Source organism: Mustelus asterias, chromosome 31 (assembly GCF_964213995.1).
Source record: "Mustelus asterias chromosome 31, sMusAst1.hap1.1, whole genome shotgun sequence".
NCBI classification, from domain to species: domain Eukaryota; kingdom Metazoa; phylum Chordata; class Chondrichthyes; order Carcharhiniformes; family Triakidae; genus Mustelus; species Mustelus asterias.
In genome coordinates, this window is record NC_135831.1 from 12,536,177 (window position 1) to 12,552,998 (window position 16,822).

Below are 16,822 nucleotides of genomic sequence, written 5' to 3' on the forward strand. Positions count from 1 at the left end.
CCGACCGCCACCCCGGACCTTGGTTCCGACCGCCACGCCGGACCTTGGTTCTGACAGCCCCCCCGGACTTTGGTTCCGACCGCCACCCCGGACCTTGGTTCCGACCGCCACCCCGGACCTTGGTTCCGACCGCCATCCCGGACCATGGTTCCGCCCACGACCCCGGACCTTTGTTTCGATCGCCAACCCGGACCATAGTTCCGACCGCCACCCCGGCCCTTGGGTCCGACCGCCACCCCAGACCATGGGTCCGACCGCCACCCCGGACCTTGGTTTCGACCGCCACCTCGGACATTGGTTCCGACCGCCACCCCGGACATTGGTTCCGACCGCCACCCCGGACCTTGGTTCCGACCGCCACCCCGGACCTTGGTTCCGACCGCCACCCCGGACCTTGGTTCCGACCGCCACGCCGGACCTTGGTTCTGACAGCCCCCCCGGACTTTGGTTCCGACCGCCACCCCGGACCTTGGTTCCGACCGCCACCCCGGACCTTGGTTCCGACCGCCACCCCGGACCTTGGTTCCGACCGCCACCCCGGACCTTGGTTCCGACCGCCACCCTGGACATTGGTTCCGACCGCCACCACGGAAATTGGTTCCGACCGCCACCCCGGACCTTGGTTCCGAACGCCACCCAGGACCATGGTTCCGACCGCCTCCCCGGACCTTCGTTCCGACCGCCACCCCGGACCTTGGTTCCGACCGCCACCCCGGACATTGGTTCCGACCGCCACCACGGAACTTGGTTCCGACCGCCACCCCGGACTTTGTTTCCGACCGCCACCCCGGACCTTGGTTCCGACCGCCACCCCGGACCTTGGTTCCGACCGCCACCCCGGACCTTGGTTCCGACCGCCACCCCGGACCTTGGTTCCGACCGCCACCTCGGACATTGGTTCCGACCGCCACCCCGGACTTTGGTTCCGACCGCCACCCCGGACCTTGGTTCCGACCGCCACCCCGGACCTTGGTTCCGACCGCCACCCCGGACCTTGGTTCCGACCGCCACCTCGGACCTTTGTTCCGACCGCCACCTCGGACATTGGTTCCGACCGCCACCCTGGACCTTGGTTCCGATCGCCCCCCCTGACCTTTGTTCCGACCGCCACCCCGGACCTTGGTTCCGACCGCCACCCCGGACCTTGGTTCCGACCGCCAACCCGCACCTTGGTTCCGACCGCCACCCCGGACCTTGGTTCCGACCGCCACCCCGGACCTTGGTTCCGACCGCCACCCCGGACCTTGGTTCCGACCGCCAACCCGGACCTTGGATCCGACTGCCACCCCGGACCTTGGTTCCGACCGCCACCCCTGACCTTCGTTCGGACCGCCACCCCGGACCTTGCTTCAGAACGCCACCCCGGACCTTGGTTCCGTCCGCCCCCCCGGACCTTGGTTCCGACCGCCACCCAGGAACGTTGTTCCGACCGCCACCCCGGTCCTTGGTTCCAACCGCCACCCCGGACCTTGGTTCCGACCGCCACCCCGGACCTTGGTTCCGACCGCCACCCCGGACCTTGGTTCAGAACGCCACCCCGGACCTTGGTTCCGTCCGCCCCTCCGGACCTTGGTTCCGACCGCCACCCCGGAACGTGGTTCCGACCGCCACCCCGGTCCATGGTTCCAACCGCCACCCCTGACCTTGGTTCAGAACGCCACCCCGGACCTTGGTTCCGTCCGCCCCCCCGGACCTTGGTTCCGACCGCTATCCTGGACCATGGTTACGCCCACGACCCCGGACCATTGTTTCGACCGCCAACCCGGACCATAGTTCCGACCACCACCCCGGACCTTGGTTCCGACCGCCACCCCGGACCTTGGTTCCGACCGCCACCCCGGAACTTGGTTCAGAACGCCACCCCGGACCTTGGTTCCGTCCGCCCCTCCGGACCTTGGTTCCGACCGCCACCCCGGAACGTGGTTCCGACCGCCACCCCGGTCCATGGTTCCAACCGCCACCCCTGACCTTGGTTCCGACCGCCACCCCGTAACTTGGTTCCGAACGCCACCCCGGACCTTGGTTCCGACCGCCACCCTGGACCTTGGATCCGATCGCCACCCCAGAACGTGGTTCCCACCGCCACCCCTGACCTTGGTTCCGACCGCCACGCCGGACCTTGGTTCCGACCGCCACCCCGGACCTTGGCTCAGAACGCCACCCCGGACCTTGGTTCTGTCCGCCCCCCCGGACCTTGGTTCCGACCGCCACCCCGGACCTTGGTTCCGACCGCCACCCCAGACCTTACTTCCGACCGCCACCCCGCACCTTGTTTCCGACCGCTACCCCGGACCATGGTTCCGCCCACGACCCCGGACCTTTGTTTCGACCGCCACCCCGGACTTTGTTTCCGACCGCCACCCCGGACCTTGGTTCCGACCGCCACCCCGGACCTTGGTTCCGACCGCCACCCCGGACCTTGGTTCCGACCGCCACCCCGGACCTTGGTTCCGACCGCCACCTCGGACATTGGTTCCGACCGCCACCCCGGACTTTGGTTCCGACCGCCACCCCGGACCTTGGTTCCGACCGCCACCCCGGACCTTGGTTCCGACCGCCACCCCGGACCTTGGTTCCGACCGCCACCTCGGACCTTTGTTCCGACCGCCACCTCGGACATTGGTTCCGACCGCCACCCTGGACCTTGGTTCCGATCGCCCCCCCTGACCTTTGTTCCGACCGCCACCCCGGACCTTGGTTCCGACCGCCACCCCGGACCTTGGTTCCGACCGCCAACCCGCACCTTGGTTCCGACCGCCACCCCGGACCTTGGTTCCGACCGCCACCCCGGACCTTGGTTCCGACCGCCACCCCGGACCTTGGTTCCGACCGCCAACCCGGACCTTGGATCCGACTGCCACCCCGGACCTTGGTTCCGACCGCCACCCCTGACCTTCGTTCGGACCGCCACACCGGACCTTGCTTCAGAACGCCACCCCGGACCTTGGTTCCGTCCGCCCCCCCGGACCTTGGTTCCGACCGCCACCCAGGAACGTTGTTCCGACCGCCACCCCGGTCCTTGGTTCCAACCGCCACCCCGGACCTTGGTTCCGACCGCCACCCCGGACCTTGGTTCCGACCGCCACCCCGGACCTTGGTTCAGAACGCCACCCCGGACCTTGGTTCCGTCCGCCCCTCCGGACCTTGGTTCCGACCGCCACCCCGGAACGTGGTTCCGACCGCCACCCCGGTCCATGGTTCCAACCGCCACCCCTGACCTTGGTTCAGAACGCCACCCCGGACCTTGGTTCCGTCCGCCCCCCCGGACCTTGGTTCCGACCGCTATCCTGGACCATGGTTACGCCCACGACCCCGGACCATTGTTTCGACCGCCAACCCGGACCATAGTTCCGACCACCACCCCGGACCTTGGTTCCGACCGCCACCCCGGACCTTGGTTCCGACCGCCACCCCGGAACTTGGTTCAGAACGCCACCCCGGACCTTGGTTCCGTCCGCCCCTCCGGACCTTGGTTCCGACCGCCACCCCGGAACGTGGTTCCGACCGCCACCCCGGTCCATGGTTCCAACCGCCACCCCTGACCTTGGTTCCGACCGCCACCCCGTAACTTGGTTCCGAACGCCACCCCGGACCTTGGTTCCGACCGCCACCCTGGACCTTGGATCCGATCGCCACCCCAGAACGTGGTTCCCACCGCCACCCCTGACCTTGGTTCCGACCGCCACGCCGGACCTTGGTTCCGACCGCCACCCCGGACCTTGGCTCAGAACGCCACCCCGGACCTTGGTTCTGTCCGCCCCCCCGGACCTTGGTTCCGACCGCCACCCCGGACCTTGGTTCCGACCGCCACCCCAGACCTTACTTCCGACCGCCACCCCGGACCTTGTTTCCGACCGCTACCCCGGACCATGGTTCCGCCCACGACCCCGGACCTTTGTTTCGACCGCCAACCCGGACCATAGTTCCGACCGCCACCCCGTAACTTGGTTCCGAACGCCACCCCGGACCTTGGTTCCGACCGCCACCCTGGACCATGGTTCCGACCGCCACCCCAGAACGTGGTTCCCACCGCCACCCCTGACCTTGGTTCCGACCGCCACGCCGGACCTTGGTTCCGACAGCCCCCCCGGACCTTGGTTCCGACCGCCACCCCGGACCTTTGTTCCGACCGCCACCCCGGACCTTGGTTCCGACCGCCAACCCGGACCTTGGTTCCGACCGCCACACCGGACCTTGGTTCCGACCGCCACCCCGGACATTGGTTCCGACCGCCACCATGGAACTTGGTTCCGACCGCCACCCCGGATTGGTTCCGATCACCACACCGGACCTTCGTTCCGACTGCCACCCCGGACCCTGGTTCCGACCGCCACCCCGGACGTTGTTTCCGACTGCCAACCCGGACCTTGGTTCCGACCGCCACCCCAGACCTTGGTTCTGACCGCCACCCCGGACCTTGGTTCGGAGCGCCCCCCCGGACCTTGGTTCCGACCGCCACCCCGGAACGTGGTTCCGACCGCCATCCCGGTCCTTGGTTCCAACCGCCACCCTGGACCTTGGTTCCGACCGCCACCCCGGACCTTGGTTCTGACCGCCACCCCGGATTGGTTCCGATCACCACACCGGACCTTCGTTCCGACTGCCACCCCGGACCCTGGTTCCGACCGCCACCCCGGACGTTGGTTCTGACCGCCACCCCGGACCTTGGTTCGGACCGCCCCCCCGGACCTTGGTTCCGACCGCCACCCCGGAACGTGGTTCCGACCGCCATCCCGGTCCTTGGTTCCAACCGCCACCCTGGACCTTGGTTCCGACCGCCACCCCGGACCTTGGTTCCGACCGCCACACCGGACCTTGGTTCAGAACGCCACCCCAGACCTTGGTTCCGTCGGCCCCCTCGGACCATGGTTCCGACCGCCACCCCGGAACGTGGTTCCGACCGCCACCCCGGTCCTTGGTTCCAACCGCCACCCCGGACCTTGGTTCAGAACGCCACCCCGGACCTTGGTTCCGTCCGCCCCCCCGGACCTTGGTTCCGACCGCCACCCCGGACCTTGGTTCCGACCGCCACCCCAGACCTTACTTCCGACCGCCACCCCGGACCTTGTTTCCGACCGCCACCCCGGATGATGGTTCCGCCCACGACCCCGGACCTTTGTTTCGACCGCCAACCCTGACCATAGTTCCGACCACCACCCCGGACCTTGGGTCCGACCGCCACCCCGGACCTTAATTCCGCCCGCCACCCCGGCCCATGGTTCCGACCGCCACCCCGTAACTTGGTTCCGAACGCCACCCCGGACCTTGGTTCCGACCGCCACCCTGGACCTTGGATCCGATCGCCACCCCAGAACGTGGTTCCCACCGCCACCCCTGACCTTGGTTCCGACCGCCACGCCGGACCTTGGTTCCGACCGCCCCCCCCGGACCTTGGTTCCGACCGCCACCCCGGACTTTGGTTCCGACCGCCACCCAGGACCTTGGTTCCGACCGCCACCCCGGACCTTGGTTCCGACCGCCAACACGGACCTTGGTTCCGACCGCCACCCCGGACCTTGGTTCCGACCGCCACCCCGGACATTGGTTCCGACCGCCACCACGGAACTTGGTTCCGACCGCCACCCCGGATTGGTTCCGATCACCACCCCGGACCTTGGTTCCGACCGCCACCCCGGACCTTGGTTCGGACCGCCACCCCGGACCTTGGTTCAGAACGCCACCCCGGACCTTGGTTCCGTCCGCCCCCCCGGACCTTGGTTCCGACCGCCACCCAGGAACGTGGATCCGACCGCCACCCCGGTCCTTGGTTCCAACCGGCACCCCGGACCTTGGTTCCGACCGCCACCCCGGACCTTGGTTCCGACCGCCACCCCGGACCTTGGTTCAGAACGCCAACCCGGACCTTGGTTCCGTCCGCCCCCCCGGACCTTGGTTCCGACCGCCACCCCGGAACGTGGTTCCGACCGCCACCCCGGTCCCTGGTTCCAACCGCCACCCCGGACGTTGGTTCCGACCGCCAACCCGGACCTTGGTTCCGACCGCCACCCCGGACCTTGGTTCCGACCGCCACCCCGGACCTTGGTTCGGACCGCCATCCCGGACCTTGGTTCAGAACGCTACCCCGGACCTTGGTTCCGTCCGCCCCCCCGGACCTTGGTTCCGACCGCCACCCCGGAACGTGGTTCCGACCGCCACCCCGGTCCTTGGTTCCAACCCCCACCCCGAACCTTGGTTCCGACCGCCACCCCGGACCTTGGTTCCGACCGCCACCCCGGACCGTGGTTCCGACCGCCACCCCGGACCTTGGTTCCGACCGTCACCCCGGAACGTGGTTCCGACCGCCAACCCGGTCCTTGGTTCCGACCGCCACCCCGGACCTTGGTTCCGACCGCCATCCCGGACCATGCTTCCGCCCACGACCCCGGACCTATGTTTCGACCGCCAACCCGGACCATAGTTCCGACCGCTACCCCGGCCCTTGGGTCCGACCGCCACCCCGGACCTTGGGTCCGACCGCCACCCCGGACCTTGGTTCCGACCGCCACCTCGGACATTGGTTCCGACCGCCACCCCGGACATTGGTTCCGACCGCCACCCCGGACCTTGGTTCCGACCGCCACCCCGGACCTTGGTTCGGACCGCCACCCCGGACCTTGGTTCCGACCGTCACCCCGGACCTTGGTTCCGACCGCGACCCCGGACCTTGGTTCCGAACGCCACCCAGGACCATGGTTCCGACCGCCACCCCGGACCTTCGTTCCGACCGCCACCCCGGACCTTGGTTCCGACCGCCACCCCGGACATTGGTTCCGACCGCCACCACGCAACTTGGTTCCGACCGCCACCCCGGACTTTGTTTCCGACCGCCAACCCGGACCTTGGTTCCGACCGCTACCCCGGACCATGGTTACGCCCACGACCCCGGACCTTTGTTTCGACCGCCAACCCGGACCATAGTTCCGACCACCACCCTGGAACTTGGGTCCGACCGCCACCCCGGACCTTGATTCCGCCCGCCACCCCGGCCCATGGTTCCGACCGCCACCCCGTAACTTGGTTCCGAACGCCACCCCGGACCTAGGTTCCGACCACCACCCTGGACCTTGGTTCCGACCGCCACCCCAGAACGTGGTTCCCACCGCCACCCCTGACCTTGGTTCCGACCGCTACGCCGGACCGTGGTTCCGACCGCCCCCCCGGACCTTGGTTCCGACCGCCACCCTGGACTTTGGTTCCGACCGCCACCCCGGACCTTGGTTCCGACCGCCACCCCGGACCTTGGTTCCGACCGCCAACCCGGCCCATGGTTCCGACTGCCACCCCGTAACTTGGTTCCGAACGCCACCCCGGACCTTGGTTCCGACCGCCACCCCGGACCTTGGTTCCGACCGCCACCCCAGAACGTGGTTCCCACCGCCACCCCTGACCTTGGTTCCGACCGCCACGCCGGACCTTGGTTCCGACCGCCCCCCCCGGACCTTGTTTCAGAACGCCACCCCGGACCTTGGTTCCGTCCGCCCCCCCGGACCTTGGTTCCGACCGCCACCCTGGAACGTGGTTCCGACCGCCACCCCGGTCCTTGGTTCCAACCGCCACCCCGGACCTTGGTTCCGACCGCCACCCCGGACCTTGGTTCCGACCGCCACCCTGGACCTTGGTTCCGACCGCCACCCCGGAACGTGGTTCCGACCGCCACCCCGGTCCTTGGTTCCGACCGCCACCCCGGACCTTGGTTCCGACCGCCATCCCGGACCATGGTTCCGCCCACGACCCCGGACCTTTGTTTCGATCGCCAACCCGGACCATAGTTCCGACCGCCACCCCGGCCCTTGGGTCCGACCGCCACCCCAGACCATGGGTCCGACCGCCACCCCGGACCTTGGTTTCGACCGCCACCTCGGACATTGGTTCCGACCGCCACCCCGGACATTGGTTCCGACCGCCACCCCGGGCCTTGGTTCCGACCGCCACCCCGGACCTTGGTTCCGACCGCCACCCCGGACCTTGGTTCCGACCGCCACGCCGGACCTTGGTTCTGACAGCCCCCCCCGGACTTTGGTTCCGACCGCCACCCCGGACCTTGGTTCCGACCGCCACCCCGGACCTTGGTTCCGACCGCCACCCCGGACCTTGGTTCCGACCGCCACCCCGGACCTTGGTTCCGACCGCCACCCTGGACATTGGTTCCGACCGCCACCACGGAAATTGGTTCCGACCGCCACCCCGGACCTTGGTTCCGAACGCCACCCAGGACCATGGTTCCGACCGCCTCCCCGGACCTTCGTTCCGACCGCCACCCCGGACCTTGGTTCCGACCGCCACCCCGGACATTGGTTCCGACCGCCACCACGGAACTTGGTTCCGACCGCCACCCCGGACTTTGTTTCCGACCGCCACCCCGGACCTTGGTTCCGACCGCCACCCCGGACCTTGGTTCCGACCGCCACCCCGGACCTTGGTTCCGACCGCCACCCCGGACCTTGGTTCCGACCGCCACCTCGGACATTGGTTCCGACCGCCACCCCGGACTTTGGTTCCGACCGCCACCCCGGACCTTGGTTCCGACCGCCACCCCGGACCTTGGTTCCGACCGCCACCCCGGACCTTGGTTCCGACCGCCACCTCGGACCTTTGTTCCGACCGCCACCTCGGACATTGGTTCCGACCGCCACCCTGGACCTTGGTTCCGATCGCCCCCCCTGACCTTTGTTCCGACCGCCACCCCGGACCTTGGTTCCGACCGCCACCCCGGACCTTGGTTCCGACCGCCAACCCGCACCTTGGTTCCGACCGCCACCCCGGACCTTGGTTCCGACCGCCACCCCGGACCTTGGTTCCGACCGCCACCCCGGACCTTGGTTCCGACCGCCAACCCGGACCTTGGATCCGACCGCCACCCCGGACCTTGGTTCCGACCGCCACCCCTGACCTTCGTTCGGACCGCCACCCCGGACCTTGCTTCAGAACGCCACCCCGGACCTTGGTTCCGTCCGCCCCCCCGGACCTTGGTTCCGACCGCCACCCAGGAACGTTGTTCCGACCGCCACCCCGGTCCTTGGTTCCAACCGCCACCCCGGACCTTGGTTCCGACCGCCACCCCGGACCTTGGTTCCGACCGCCACCCCGGACCTTGGTTCAGAACGCCACCCCGGACCTTGGTTCCGTCCGCCCCTCCGGACCTTGGTTCCGACCGCCACCCCGGAACGTGGTTCCGACCGCCACCCCGGTCCATGGTTCCAACCGCCACCCCTGACCTTGGTTCAGAACGCCACCCCGGACCTTGGTTCCGTCCGCCCCCCCGGACCTTGGTTCCGACCGCTATCCTGGACCATGGTTACGCCCACGACCCCGGACCATTGTTTCGACCGCCAACCCGGACCATAGTTCCGACCACCACCCCGGACCTTGGTTCCGACCGCCACCCCGGACCTTGGTTCCGACCGCCACCCCGGACCTTGGTTCAGAACGCCACCCCGGACCTTGGTTCCGTCCGCCCCTCCGGACCTTGGTTCCGACCGCCACCCCGGAACGTGGTTCCGACCGCCACCCCGTTCCATGGTTCCAACCGCCACCCCTGACCTTGGTTCCGACCGCCACCCCGTAACTTGGTTCCGAACGCCACCCCGGACCTTGGTTCCGACCGCCACCCTGGACCTTGGATCCGATCGCCACCCCAGAACGTGGTTCCCACCGCCACCCCTGACCTTGGTTCCGACCGCCACGCCGGACCTTGGTTCCGACCGCCACCCCGGACCTTGGCTCAGAACGCCACCCCGGACCTTGGTTCTGTCCGCCCCCCCGGACCTTGGTTCCGACCGCCACCCCGGACCTTGGTTCCGACCGCCACCCCAGACCTTACTTCCGACCGCCACCCCGGACCTTGTTTCCGACCGCTACCCCGGACCATGGTTCCGCCCACGACCCCGGACCTTTGTTTCGACCGCCAACCCGGACCATAGTTCCGACCGCCACCCCGTAACTTGGTTCCGAACGCAACCCCGGACCTTGGTTCCGACCGCCACCCTGGACCATGGTTCCGACCGCCACCCCAGAACGTGGTTCCCACCGCCACCCCTGACCTTGGTTCCGACCGCCACGCCGGACCTTGGTTCCGACAGCCCCCCCGGACCTTGGTTCCGACCGCCAGCCCGGACCTTTGTTCCGACCGCCACCCCGGACCTTGGTTCCGACCGCCAACCCGGACCTTGGTTCCGACCGCCACACCGGACCTTGGTTCCGACCGCCACGCCGAACCTTGTTTCCGACAGCCCCCCCGGACCTTGGTTCCGACCGCCACCCCGGACCTTTGTTCCGACCGCCACCCCGGACCTTGGTTCCGACCGCCAACCCGGACCTTGGTTCCGACCGCCACACCGGACCTTGGTTCCGACCGCCACCCCGGACATTGGTTCCGACCGCCACCATGGAACTTGGTTCCGACCGCCACCCCGGATTGGTTCCGATCACCACACCGGACCTTCGTTCCGACTGCCACCCCGGACCCTGGTTCCGACCGCCACCCCGGACGTTGTTTCCGACTGCCAACCCGGACCTTGGTTCCGACCGCCACCCCAGACCTTGGTTCTGACCGCCACCCCGGACCTTGGTTCGGAGCGCCCCCCCGGACCTTGGTTCCGACCGCCACCCCGGAACGTGGTTCCGACCGCCATCCCGGTCCTTGGTTCCAACCGCCACCCTGGACCTTGGTTCCGACCGCCACCCCGGACCTTGGTTCCGACCGCCACACCGGACCTTGGTTCAGAACGCCACCCCGGACCTTGGTTCCGTCGGCCCCCCCGGACCATGGTTCCGACCGCCACCCCGGAACGTTGTTCCGACCGCCACCCCGGTCCTTGGTTCCAACCGCCACCCCGGACCTTGGTTCAGAACGCCACCCCGGACCTTGGTTCCGTCCGCCCCCCCGGACCTTGGTTCCGACCGCCACTCCGGACCTTGGTTCCGACCGCCACCCCGGACCTTACTTCCGACCGCCACCCCGGACCTTGTTTCCGACCGCCACCCCGGATGATGGTTCCGCCCACGACCCCGGACCTTTGTTTCGACCGCCAACCCTGACCATAGTTCCGACCACCACCCCGGACCTTGGGTCCGACCGCCACCCCGGACCTTAATTCCGCCCGCCACCCCGGCCCATGGTTCCGACTGCCACCCCGTAACTTGGTTCCGAACGCCACCCCGGACCTTGGTTCCGACCGCCACGCCGGACCTTGGTTCCGACCGCCCCCCCCCGGACCTTGGTTCCGACCGCCACCCCGGACTTTGGTTCCGACCGCCACCCCGCACCTTGGGTCTGACCGCCACCGCGGACCTTGGATCCGACCGCCACCCCGGACCTTGGTTCCGACCGCCACCCCGGACCTTGGTTCCGACCGCCACCCCGGATATTGGTTCCGACCGCCACCACGGAACTTGGTTCCGACCGCCACCCCGGACTTTGTTTCTGACCGCTACCCCGGACCTTCGTTCCGACCGCCACCCCGGACCTTGATTCCGACCGCCACCCCGGACCTTGGTTCCGACCACCACCTCGGACATTGGTTCCGACCGCCACCACGGACTTTGGTTCCGAACGCCACCCCGGACCTTGGTTCCGACCGCCACCCCGGACCTTGGTTCGGACCGCCACCCCGGACCTTTGTTCAGAACGCCACACCGGACCTTGGTTCCGTCCGCCCCCCCGGACCTTGGTTCCGACCGCCACCCCGGACCTTGGTTCCGACCGCCACCCGGAACGTGGTTTCCACCGCCACGCTGGACCTTGGTTCCGACCGCCACCCCGGACCTTGGTTCCGACCGCCACCCCGGACCTTGGTTCCGACCGCCACGCCGGACCTTGGTTCCGACCGCCACGCCGGACCTTGGTTCCGACCGCCACGCCGGACCTTGGTTCCGACCGCCACCCCGGACCTTGGTTCCGACCGCCACCCCGGACCTTGCTTCCGACCGCCACCCCGGACCTTGTTTCCGACCGCCACCCCAGACCATGGTTCCGCCCACGACCCCGGACCTTTGTTTCGACCGCCAACCCGGACCATAGTTCCGACCACCACCCCGGACCTTGGGTCCGACCGCCACCCCGGACCTTGATTCCGCCCATCACCCTGGCCCTTGGTTCCGACAGCCACCCCGGCCCTTGTTTCCGAACGCCACCCCGGTCCTTGGTTCCGACCACCACCCCGGACCTTGGTTCCGACCGCCACCCCGGACGTTGGTTCCGACCACCACCCCGGACCTTGGTTCCGACCGCCACCCCGGACCTTGCTTCCGACCGCCACCTCGGACATTGGTTCCGACCGCCACCCCGGACATTGGTTCCGACCGCTAACCCGGACCTTGGGTTCTGACCGCCACCCCGGACCTTGGTTCCGAACGCCAACCCAGACCTTGGTTCCGACCGCCACCCCGGACCTTGGTTCCGAACGCGACCCCGGACCTTGGTTCCGACTGCCAGCCCGGTCCTTGGTTCCGACCGCCTCCCCGCACCTTGGTTCCGCCCTCCCCCCCGGACATTGGTTCCAACTGCCAGCCCGGGCATTGGTTCCGACCGCCTCCCCGCACCTTGGTTCCGACTGCCACCCCGGACTTTTGTTCCGACCGCCCCCCCGGACCTTGGTTCCGACCTCCACCCCGGACCTTGGTTCCGACTGCCACCCCGGATTGGTTCCGATCGCCACCCCGGACCTAGGTTCCGACCGCCACCTTGGAACTTACTTCTGACTGTCACCCTGGACCTTGGTTCCGACCGCCACACCGGAAGGTGGTTCGAACGGCACACCTGACCTTGTTTCCGACCGCCACCCCGGACCTTCGTTCAGAACGCCACCTCGGACCTTGGTTCCGTCCGTCCCCCCGGACCTTGGTTCCGACCGCCACCCCGGACCTTGGTTCCGACTGCCACCGCGGAACGTGGTTCCGACCGCCACCCCGGTCCTTGGTTCCAACCGCCACCTCGGACCTTGGTTCCGACCGAAACCCCGGACCTTGGTTCCGACCGCCACGCCGGACCTTGGCTCCGAATGCCACCCCGGACCTTCGTTCCAACCGCCACCTCGGACCTTGGTTCCGACCACCACCCCGGACCTTGGTTCCGACCGCCACCCCGGACCGTACTTCCGAACGCCACCCCGGACCTTGTTTCCGACCGCCACCCCGGACCTTGGTTCCGACCACCACCCCGGACCTTGGTTCGGACCGCCACCCCGGACCTTGTTTCAGAACGCCACCCCGGACCTTGGTTCCGTCAGTCCCCCCGGACCTTGGTTCCGACCGCCACCCCGGAACGTGGTTCCGACCGCCACCCCGGTCCTTCGTTCCAACCGCCACCCCGGACCTTGGTTCTGACCGCCACCCCGGACCTTGGTTCCGACCGCCACCCCGGACCTTGGTTCCGACCGCCACCCCGAAAAGTGGTTCCGACCGCCACCCCGGTCCTTGGTTCCGACCGCCACCCCGGACCTTGGTTCCGACCGCCATCCCGGAACATGGTTCCGCCCACGACCCCGGACCTTTGTTTCGACCGCCAACCCGGACCATAGATCCGACCGCCACCCCGGCCCTTGGGTCCGACCGCCACCCCGGACCTTGGGTCCGACCGCCACCCCGGACCTTGGTTCCGACCGCCACCTCGGACATTGGTTCCGACCGCCACCCCGGACATTTGTTCCGACCGCCACCCCGGACCTTGGTTCCGACCGCCACCCCGGACCTTGGTTCCGACCGCCACCCCGGACCTTGGTTCCGACCGCCACCCCGGACCTTGGTTCCGACCGCCACGCCGGACCTTGGTTCTGACAGCCCCCCCCGGACTTTGGTTCCGACCGCCACCCCGGACCTTGGTTCCGACCGCCACCCCGGACCTTGGTTCCGACCGCCACCCCGGACCTTGGTTCCGACCGCCACCCCGGACCTTCGTTCCGACCGCCACCCCGGACATTGGTTCCGACCGCCACCACGGAAATTGGTTCCGACCGCCACCCCGGACCTTGGTTCCGAACGCCACCCAGGACCATGGTTCCGACCGTCACCACGGACCATCGTTCCGACCGCCACCCCGGACCTTGGTTCCGACCGCCACCCCGGACATTGGTTCCGACCGCCACCACGGAACTTGGTTCCGACCGCTACCCCGGACTTTGTTTCCGACCGCCACCCCGGACCTTGGTTCCGACCGCCACCCCGGACCTTGGTTCCGACCGCCACCCCGGACCTTGGTTCCGACCGCCACCCCGGACCTTGGTTCCGACCGCCACCCCGGACCTTGGTTCCGACCGCCACCCCGGACCTTGGTTCCGACCGCCACCCCGGACCTTGGTTCCGACCGCCACCTCGGACATTGGTTCCGACCGCCGCCCTGGACCTTGGTTCCGATCGCCCCCCCGGACCTTGGTTCCGACCGCCACCCCGGACCTTGGTTCCGACCGCCACCCCGGACCTTGGTTCCGACCGCCACCCCGGACCTTGGTTCCGACCGCCACCTCGGACATTGGTTCCGACCGCCGCCCTGGACCTTGGTTCCGATCGCCCCCCCGGACCTTGGTTCCGACCGCCCCCCCGGACCTTGGTTCCGACCGCCACCCCGGACCTTGGTTCCGACTGCCACCCCGGACCTTGGTTCCGACCGCCACCCCGGACCTTGGTTCCGACCGCCACCCCGGACCTTGGTTCCGACCACCACCCCGGACCTTGGTTCCGACCGCCACCCCGGACCTTGGTTCCGACTGCCACCCCGGATTGGTTCCGATCGCCACCCCGGACCTAGGTTCCGACCGCCACCTTGGACCTTAGTTCTGACTGTCACCCTGGACCTTGGTTCCGACCGCCACACCGGAAGGTGGTTCGAACGGCACACCTGACCTTGTTTCCGACCGCCACCCCGGACCTTCGTTCAGAACGCCACCTCGGACCTTGGTTCCGTCCGTCCCCCCGGACCTTGGTTCCGACCGCCACCCCGGACCTTGGTTCCGACCGCCACGGCGGAACGTGGTTCCGACCGCCACCCCGGTCCTTGGTTCCAACCGCCACCCCGGACCTTGGTTCCGACCGCCACCCCGGACCTTGGTTCTGACCGCCACGCCGGACCTTGGTTCCGACCGCCACCCCGGACCTTCGTTCCGACCGCCACCTCGGACCTTGGTTCCGACCACCACCCCGGACCTTGGTTCCGACCGCCACCCCGGACCGAAATTCCGACCGCCACCCCGGACCTTGTTTCCGACCGCCACCCCGGACCTTGGTTCCGACCACCACCCCGGACCTTGGTTCGGACCGCCACCCCGGACCTTGTTTCAGAACGCCACCCCGGACCTTGGTTCCGTCCGCCATCCAGGACATTGGTTCCGACCGCCACCCCGGACCTTGGTTCCGAATGACGCCCCAGGCATTGGTTCCGCCCGCCACCCCGGACCTTGGTTTCTGACCACCAACCTGGACCTTGGTTCCGACAGCCACCTCGGACCTTGGTTCCGAATTCCTCCCCGGACCTTGGTTCCGACCGCCACCCCGGAACGTGGTTCCGACCGCCTCCCCGGTCCTTGGTTCCAACCGCCACCCCGGACCTTGGTTCCGACCGCCACCCCGGACCTTGGTTCCGACTGCCACCCCGGACCTTGGTTCCGACCGCCACCCGGACCTTGGTTCTGACTGTCATCCCGGGCCTTCGTTATGACCGCCACCGCGGAACGTGGTTCCGACCGCCACCCCTGACCTTGGTTCCGACCGCCACCCCGAATCCTGGTTCCGACCGCCACCCCGGAGCTTGGTTCCGACCGCCAGCCCGGATCTTAGTTCGGACAGCCACCCCGGTCCTTGGTTCCGACCACCACCCCGGTCCTTGGTTCCGACCGCCCCCCCGGACCTTGGTTCTGACTGTCATCCCGGGCCTTCGTTCCGACCGCCACCCCAGAACGTGTTTCCGACCGCCACCCCTGACCTTGGTTCCGACCGCAACCCCGGATCTTGGTTCCGACCGCCACCCCGGTCCTTGGTTCCGACCGCCACCTCGGACCTTAGTTCCGACCGCCACCCCGGACCTTGGTTCCGAACGACACCCAGGCATTGGTTCCGCACACCATCCCGGACCTTGGGTTCCGACCACCACCCTGGACATTGGTTCCGACCACCACCCCAGACCTTGGTTCCGACCGTCAACCCGGACCTTGGTTCCGACTGCCACCCCGGACCTTGGTTCCGACCGCCACCCCGGACCTTGGTTCCGACCGCCACGCCGGACCTTGCTTCCGACCGCCCCCACGGACCTTGGTTCCGTCCGCCATCCAGGACATTGGTTCCGACCGCCACCCCGGACCTTGGTTCCGAATGACGCCCCAGGCATTGGTTCCGCCCGCCACCCCGGACCTTGGTTTCTGACCACCAACCTGGACCTTGGTTCCGACAGCCACCTCGGACCTTGGTTCCGAATTCCTCCCCGGACCTTGGTTCCGACCGCCACCCCGGAACGTGGTTCCGACCGCCTCCCCGGTCCTTGGTTCCAACCGCCACCCCGGACCTTGGTTCCGACCGCCACCCCGGACCTTGGTTCCGACCGCCACCCCGGACCTTGGTTCCGACCGCCACCCCGGAACGTGGTTCCGACCGCCACCCCGGTCCTTGGTTCCGACAGCCACCCCGGACCTTGGTTCCGACCGCCATACCGGACCATGGTTCCGCCCACGGCCCCAGACCTTTGTTTCGACCGCCAACCCGGACCATAGTTCCGACCGCCACCCCGGCCCTTGGGTCCGACCGCCACCCCAGACCTTGGGTCCGACCGCCACCCCGGACCTTGGTTTCGACCGCCACCTCGGAGATTGGTTCCGACCGCCACCCCGGACATTGGTTCCGA